The 8,618-nt window shown below is 43.6% G+C and overlaps 1 long non-coding RNA gene across 2 annotated transcripts; it reads left to right on the forward strand.

Annotated features, from left to right (window-relative positions):
- Positions 1 to 3,725: 3,725 nt before the first annotated feature.
- On the forward strand, positions 3,726 to 8,272 carry LOC117311932 (uncharacterized). Of its 2 annotated transcripts, none has more exons than XR_012330581.1 (3): positions 3,726 to 3,871; positions 4,040 to 6,095; positions 6,461 to 8,272. It is a non-coding gene; the product is annotated as an uncharacterized lncRNA (long non-coding RNA). The 2 variants fall into 2 exon arrangements; XR_004526135.2 differs by having other exon boundaries at positions 5,808 to 6,095.
- The last annotated feature ends 346 nt before the right edge of the window (positions 8,273 to 8,618 follow it).

The raw sequence follows: 8,618 nt of genomic DNA on the forward strand, positions 1-8,618 counted from the left end.
AGCATGATAAAGTTGGAGTAAAACAGTGAGGTTATCAACCATGAGTAAGATTGTAAAGGCATATCTGACCCGTCAATTTATTTTGAAACACCTCTAGTCACAGGTAGTGACAAAAACAAGCTAAAAACTGAGTCTTCCTCTACTGTTTCCAAGCAAAACAGAGGCCAAACCCAGAGGTGTTCTTGCTGAATAAATGCAACAGAGGCAACATAGGAAGGAATCTGGAACCAGAATGAGCAACTAGCTAATGGCACCTTTGTCTACAAGAAGGATGTGATCTTTTCTTACGTTCTCAAGAGGAACTTACCCATAGTTGCCTGAGAGCACTTTCCCTCCATCATCTAAACTCCAGAGACACTAGATCTGATCAACATAAGCTGTATTTGTAATTTCCCAAATGAATACCAAAGTTAGACAAGAGTCAGGGTGGCAGGAAAGGTAACACTTAAGGAAAAATAACATGTATTTTCTGCAAACCTAGCAATAATTGTTCAATGGCCTTTCCCCATTAGACTGCGAGGTCCTTAAGAGCAGCAGTAATAATAATTAATAACTTCTCATGTTGCGTTAAAAAAAAAAAAAAGTCTGACCATACAAGTGTTCAGAAGATGTGAAACAACCAGAGCTCTTATACACGAGTGAGGGGTATAAATTAATACAACTAATTTGGAACAGTTTGGCATTATCTAGAAAATTTGAACATACATATATCACGTGAACCAACAATTCTGCTCTTAAGTATATACCCCAGAAAATCTTGGGCACCTACATACCAGGAAAAATGTGCATAAAATAATTGTGATAACCCCAAACTGGCAAACAACTGTACCTCAACTGCAGAAGGGAGGGGTTAGCAAACTTTTTCTGCAAAAGGCTAAATAGTAAATATTTAGGCTCTGTGGGCCATACATTCCCTGCCACAACTAATCAACTCTCCTTCGGAGAGTGAACACAGTCATAGACAATATGTAAATGAATGGGCTGGGCTGTGTTCTAATAAAACTTTATTTATAAACTACAGGCATTCAGTTGGATTTGGCCCCATGGGCAGTAGCTTGCAGACCCCTGGTTGAATGATCATATAAATTGTGGTATATTCATACAATGGAATAATACTTTCCAACAAAAAAGTTACAGAACAACATGGATGAACCTTAAGAAGGTATTTTTGAGCAAAAGAAGTCAGATATAAGAGGACACATATTTTTCATTCTATTTATAGAAAACTCAAAAGCAGGCATTAAACTGGAGTGTTTAAGAATGCATAACTAAATAACAGAAGTATGAAGAACATTTATGTAGCTCTTACCATAAAAGGCAGGACAATGGTTACGTTTGGCAGGGATGGAAGGGTGTGTAATTGAAAAGGGTAGGGTCTACGGCCATATCACCCTGAAAGCACCCGATCTTGTCTGATCTCAGAAGCTAAGCAAGGTTGGGCCTGGTTAGTACTTGGATGGGAAAGGGGTGGGCTTCTGCGGCACTGACCAGTTTTCGTTTCTTGGCCTGGGTGGTGGCTACATGGATGTTGGTTTTAGAACAATTCACTAAACTGTACATTTGTATTGCATGTACCTTTCTGAACATGTATTATTTTTCAACACAAAAAAGTTTTAAAAATATGAGAACTTCTAATGTTGATTCTCACATCCCAGTGTACTTTCCTGCACTCTGTGAGAGCAAATTTCCCTGGTGAGGGTAGCTGCCTAGAGCCCAGCAGAGAATTTCCGGGACAAGAAAGCATAGGGGGGAACGTAATCACTTAAGCCCTAAGGAATTACCCTGGGGACTTTGCCCTACGTAGGGAGGGGGGAAAGAAGGTTTCAGCCTTATTTAAGGGAGAAGCCCCAGAGTTATGGCAAAAACCTAGTGTCTGAGCCAGAATTGGAAAGAGAAATGGCCGCTGCCAACCTGCTCCTATGTCAGCCTCTTTGGGTTCTTTTAACACTGAGTGGGGGGGTGGCAGGGTTTTGAAGGGCTGTTTCTCTGGCTGCATAGACCCACTGTTCCTAGTCCTCGGGTGACTCATGGCAAATGCTAAACATGTGTGCACACGTGTGTTTTTCTGCATGCATTCACATTTGTGTACACACCAAGCATTTGAAACAGGCCTTTCAGATAGCTACCAGATCATATAGTGTTGAAATTATCTTGAAAAACATGTTGGCACCCAAGAACTGAAAACATGTCCCAACTTTTACCCAATATTTCTACACCCAGGATTGTTTCCTCATGATGTCAGAAATATGAAATAAATATTTGCAGAAAATTGTTCATCCCTATGTCATCAACACCAGTGAAAACTTGGAAACTACTTAGCATTCAAATATAGAAATGATTAAGTCAACCAATTCCAGACACATGATGAAAAATATTATGGTCATTAAAATTCTATTTAGGGAGAGATGGTAATAACCGGGAGGGGAATAGGATACAAAATTGAAATTACAGGATGATTATGAGTTCGACAACAACAAAACCTTATACTCAGAAAAATACCATAGAAGGGAATCCAATAAAATAGTAAAGAGCCATCTTCAGGGGGCAGGAATGAAATAGGATGATTTTTTCTTTGTAATTTTCTAGAAGAAATTTTCCTAAATTATCAAAACAATTTGATTATTTTTTTAAAAATTGTAGAAAAGTAGGTGAATACAACTATGTATAAGGAAGATAAAAATCATGAAGTTTGGTGTCATGGGACAGGAGAGTGAAAAGGGAAACTGAGGCACCGAGTGGGCAAGGAGAGGAAGTTACCGCTTGTTGAGTCCTTTTTTATGGTTTACATATCTCAACATCAGGCAGCTAGTGGGGGCCCAAACCAGGGTTTCTGTGCTCCAGATCTGTGCTCTTACCCATTGATCACCTGCCCCCCAAAAATCATCATCACTGTCATCATCATCATCGTCATCGTTATCACCATCATCATCATTGCTGTCCATTTCTTCAATTCAAAGACACTTCTTTTTTCAAATTTCAACATTTCTGAAATTTCATACCATTGATATGACAGCTTTTTTCTCTCCAAAAGCCTATTAAATCAATGATTCATCTATAATCACTGCTTCCATAGAACCAAGAAAATACTGTAATTGCTGATTGTTATTTGAGCAGTTATTTTGTGCCAGGGACTATACATAAGTTCATCAGCTCCCTACAGCAGCTCTCTAAGGGAAACATTTCATGTAATACTTTAGCAATGAAGAATGAGGCTCAGAGAAACGCATAATATGTCCAAGGCCACCCAGGAAGTAAATGGCTGAGCCAGGACTTGACCTGCTAAGTGTCATGCACTCCGGTCTGTCTCCTCCAAAACTTTCCTCCTTTGCCACTCCACTGTCTCCACCTCACACCCTCCTGTTCCCTGGACCTGGTTCCCTGAGCCACAGAGGGGAAACACACTTCTCCACCCAACACACTGCTAAGAGTAGAGCAGTTCTCTGTACTCATTGAATAAATCATTCTAAATTGACTCATCACATCTCCTTCTGGGGGACCACCCATCCTCCACAGGCAATCACTTTGTTTCCAGTAGAGTTGACTCTACCCCTTCCATAGACATGTGACTTAAGCCAGGCCAATCAGAATGTCATATTCCCTTAATCATGGTGATTAGGTCAGAGATGGACACCTGATCAACTTAGAGCCAATGAGATGCCCTTAGCCCATTTCTGTGAACTTAAGAAATATGCTGTGGCTCTTCCTGCCTAGAGAGGAATTGGAGAGAAGGTGGAAGAGCTGGAACTGCTGTAGCCTTCTTATGATATGAGGCCTGGTAATAAAGCATAGCCAAGAGAAGGGGAGAGAAAGAAACTGGGTAGCAGATCAAGTCATGCCCACCAGTAATCATACTCCATCTGTGCTGGTTTAGGTAAGATGTTCTCTGCTAAAAACTCTTTAGCAGGTCCCAATCTGCAATTCCAGCTTCCAGGCTCTGCACTTCTCCCTGTCATCCAATGTTCCGTCTGCTTTACACCACTCACCCTTCAGCAACAAACCAGCAATTTTCCTTCTTCTTTTTTTTTGTTGTTGTACGCAGGCCCCTCACTGTTGTGACCTCTCCCGTTGCGGAGCACAGGCTCCGACGCGCAGGCTCAGCGGCCATGGCTCACGGGCCCAGCCGCTCTGCAGCATGTGGGATCCTCCCGGACCGGGGCACGAACCCGTGTCCCCTGCATCGGCAGGCAGACTCTCAACCACTGCGCCACCAGGGAAGCCCAATTTTCCTTCTTCTTAAAAGCCTTTGCATATGTTGTACCTTCTGCTTCAAATGGCATTCTTTACACGCAGACATGCACACAGAATAAAACTTCCTAACAGTCTTAGATGTCCAAAGACAGTGAGTTTCCATCACAGGGTATCACAGGCAGAAAGAAGGGCATTCAGAGGGGATGTTACAGAGAGGATTCAAGACAACAGATAGGGTTTGCTTCAGTTCAGGATTTCTCCAGTCTGGGGGTTGATGACTTACCTATGTCAAAGTCACCAGGGGGTGATTATCAAAATATAGATTCACAGATCAAAACTTTAGCCCAGACCTACAGAACCAGAATCTCTGGGGATGGGCCCCAGGAATCTTCCCCTTTCTCAAGATCTCTATTCTAGGGATAAGGAAGATACGGTATCTAACTGTCTGTCTATCTACCTATCTACATGGCTGAGTAATATTCTATTGTATATATATAAAAAGATGAAATAATGACATTTGCAGCAACATGGTTGGACCTAGAGATTATAATACTGAGTGAAGTTAGTCTAACAGAGAAAGACAAATATCATATGATATCAATCATATGTGTAATCTAAAAAAAAATGATACAAATGAACTTATTTACAAAACAGAAATAGACCCACAGACATAGAAAACAAACTTATGCTTGCCAAAGTGGGGGAGGGATAAATTAGAAGTTTGGGATTAACAGATGCACACTACCATATATAAAATAGACAAGCAACAAGGACATACTGTATGGCACAGGGAACTATATTTAATAGCTTGCAATAACCTATAATGGAAAAGAATCTTATATATATGTGTGTATATATGTATAGCTGAATCACTTTGCTGAATCACCTGAAACTAACACAACATTGTAAATCAACTATACTTCAATGAAAGAAAGAAAGAGAGAAAAGAAAAGAAAGAAAGAAATTTAGCTATTACCAAAAAAAAAAATCTCCATTCTAATGTTTGCTAACGTTTGAGAACTTCTGGTCTAGAAGAATATCAAACCCCTTTCACCCCACAATCTTACAAAGTCTGGATGGTTCTCAAAGTCTCAACATCCCTCCCCCCACTTCCCTTCACAGGGGAATTCCTGACTCCTATCTTTTTTCCCTGGGAACTCTGATCCTTGGAAATCATTTCTATTGGACTGCTTTAGATGGGAGGGGAGGGTTCACGTTAAAGGTTTCATCAGATGGAATTCCATTGCCTCACCTATTCCCCGAAATACTGCACGTGTGTACATGCACACTCCTGTACCATAAATAGCTGTGCTCACTGCTTCTCCAAGAACAGAGTATGTAAATCTGCTTAATATAAATTAAGCTTCTGCATTTTTCCTTATCCTGTTCCCTCCGCTACAAATGCCATTTACTTCTGCATCCTTTTAACACACATTCATTGAATACCTACTGTGTGCCAGCTATCTAGAGGGTGCTGGGGATACTGAGATTAAAAACAGACCCAGTACTTGTCCTCAAGGAGCTCAGAGTAGCAGGAGAGAAGGCACGTGCAAAACACTCAGATATGTGTTATTCAATTCTTTTGTCCATTCACTCACTCATGTGTTTGCACAACACAGATATTTAAGCACACTCTATGTGCAGAGTTGCAGCAATGCAGCAGTAGCCAAAGAGACAAGCGCCTGCTCTGCTGGAGCCCTCATTCCAGTGAGGAAGACAGACACCTCACAAGTGAACAAAGGAACCCGACAATGTCTGACAGCAATATGTGCGATGAGAACAACAAAACTGGATAGATCTGCTTGGAGTGGGGGAGAGAGGTGCCTGGCGTGATCCACATGGACTTCACTAAGGAGAAGACCTTTGAGTGGAGACCCTGATGCAAAACGATGAGGAGGCGCCACCAGGTAAAGATGGGGGAGAAGCACACCCAGACAGAGAGCCAGGAACAGGTAGGCTGGTCAGCTGAGGGTTGGATACAAGGGAAGAGGCGTAGGACGTGAGGACAGGAATGTGGGAAAGGGCTATATGGGGCAGGATGTGCCAGAAGACCACAGTAGGAAATGTGAATTGTATCTCAACTGCAATAAGGTGACTTGGAAGGGTTTTAAGCAGAGGGGCATATAGGATTGAGGAGTCTAAGATTGGATTTAAGAAGCTAATACAGGATCCAGGAGAGAGGGTGACTTTGTCTAGGGGTGTGGAGTCAACATAGAAAGAAAAGGGGGCTTCCCTGGTGGCACAGTGGTTAAGAATCTGCCTGCTATTGCAGGGGACACAGGTTCGAGCCCTGGTCCGGGCAGGTCCCACATGCCACGGAGCAACTGAGACCGTGCGCCACAACTATGCACCTCGAGGGCCCGCGCACCTCGAGCCCATGCTCCGCATCAAGAGAAGCCACCACAATGAGAAGCCCGTGCACCGCAACTAGAGAAAGCCTGCATGCAGCAACGAAGACCCAACGCAGCCAAAAATAAATTAATTAATTAATTTAAAAGAAAGAAAGAAAGAAAACGATGCGTTCAAAATGGAACTTGTAGGGGAAAGAGAGTAGAACCAACAGGACTGGCAGGTGGATGGGATTGCGCAGGTAGAGAACCAAGTAGACAGATAACAACTAGCTTGAGCTCAGAGGTGGATAGTGATGTCATTTACTTAGATGGGGAGGAGGTGATTGTTTGGGGGGCAAGGGGAGTGGGGATTGAGGGATTGATGTTCTGGATGTGTATTAGGTATCCGAGTGACCGTGTTAGTAGAGCAGTTGGATATACAAATTCCCAGCTCAGTGGAGAACACAAGGATGGAGATATAAATGTGAGTCATGGGCGCGTGGCCCTGATAGAGGCATAGCTGTGGGCTCATGGTCTCACCAGAAGGGAAGGAGCAATTCTTCCCCAGAGTGAGTGAAGGAGGGGAAGTCCCTTGACACCTAGTGTGTCACTCAGGGCCTTTTGATTATGAGCCACAGAAATCAACCCTGGCTACTGAGCATCTCAGAGACTGAGATTCAAGAAGGAAATAATCCAGACAGGGCTGAATCTCAACAGCAGAAATTCAAGGACCATCTTGGGATGTCTTGGTTCCAGCTGCCTTCTGTCCCTTTAAGACACCTTGGCAAATGGAGAGTCCCAGGAATAAGGTCTGAAGGACCCATATCTTGGCTGTGGGATGGAGGTGGGGTACACCTGGTTTCTCTAGTACCTCATGGGATATGGAAGGCAGGAGGCGATTTCTCAGAGAAAACCTGCATGCTGTCTTCAGTGAAGGGAGGAAGGAAGCTGGGAAGGCAAGAGCAGCGGCCGTCTTCTCCACCTGGCCTGCCTGGAAACTCCTGCACATCTTTCAAGAGATAGGTCAAAGGTCAAATTCTCTCCGAAGATTTCCTTGACCTTCACAAATGAGTTTATATGCTCCTCCTCTGTGCTCCCACTCTCTGAATGGGAAGCACCTGTGGGCCTATCCATCTACCCCCCCCAACCCCCCACCCCATAGACTGTAAGCACACCAAGGTCAGAAACGCACTCCTATTCATCAGTGAAACCCCAGCAGCTCACACAGGGCCTGGCATATCATCAGAACTCAGTTTAAAAAATTGCTGCACTGAATGTGGCACCATCAGCTGAAGGTAATTGGGATCGCAGCCCCGAGATTTCTTTTAATGTATCATTCTGTATTCATTTTAAAGTCCAGGGCGAGCTGAGCGACAAATTGCAGAGATCTCTCCCAAATGTCTTTCAAGTCACACAGCCAAATCAGTTCGGCAAATTATATGTCATCAACGAGGAAATCAATAAGTACTGGAAGTGCATTAAACAGTTTAGCAGATTCATTATGTATTTAGCACATTCAGTCCAATTTGCAGGCAGTTCAGAGAGAAACAGGCTTTAGCATGTAAACAGTGGCTCTCATTGAGTCTTTGGAGAGTCCTGGCTGCACAGCCTTTGGAGGTCAGAGCAGATCAGGAATCTCAGAACCTTCCCACCCTGTCTAGCCCTGCCAGCCCAGGCCAGTCCCACGAGTCAGGGGTTTCCCCTCCAAAGGTGGTGACAGGGATCTCACAAGCCCTTTCTTCTTGGAAATTTTAAGGGAGATGAAAGAAGGGAGGGGAGGGCGGGGAAAAAAATACAGAGAAAAAATACAAAAAAGACTTCTTGGAATTTTTGCCTTTCTCTCAATTTCTCGGCAGCCTCATGCCTCTGAAAAGCGGTCATTTCCTAATGAGTTCAACAAAGCTTGTCTGAACACTTGCTCTGTGCCAGGTCACAGGCCAAGCTCTGGGGCACAAGCTGAATCCGACCTGTACCTGCCTGCAGCTCACAGCACAAACAACAAGCCAAGTAGAGGCTCTGAGCCTTTCTGTCCGAGGAGGAAGAGGGGATATTTGAGCAGGGTGCTGAGGAATTATGAGGAGTGCGTGAGGGTGGCATCTC

This window comes from Tursiops truncatus, chromosome 3, assembly GCF_011762595.2.
Source record: "Tursiops truncatus isolate mTurTru1 chromosome 3, mTurTru1.mat.Y, whole genome shotgun sequence".
Classification (NCBI taxonomy): domain Eukaryota; kingdom Metazoa; phylum Chordata; class Mammalia; order Artiodactyla; family Delphinidae; genus Tursiops; species Tursiops truncatus.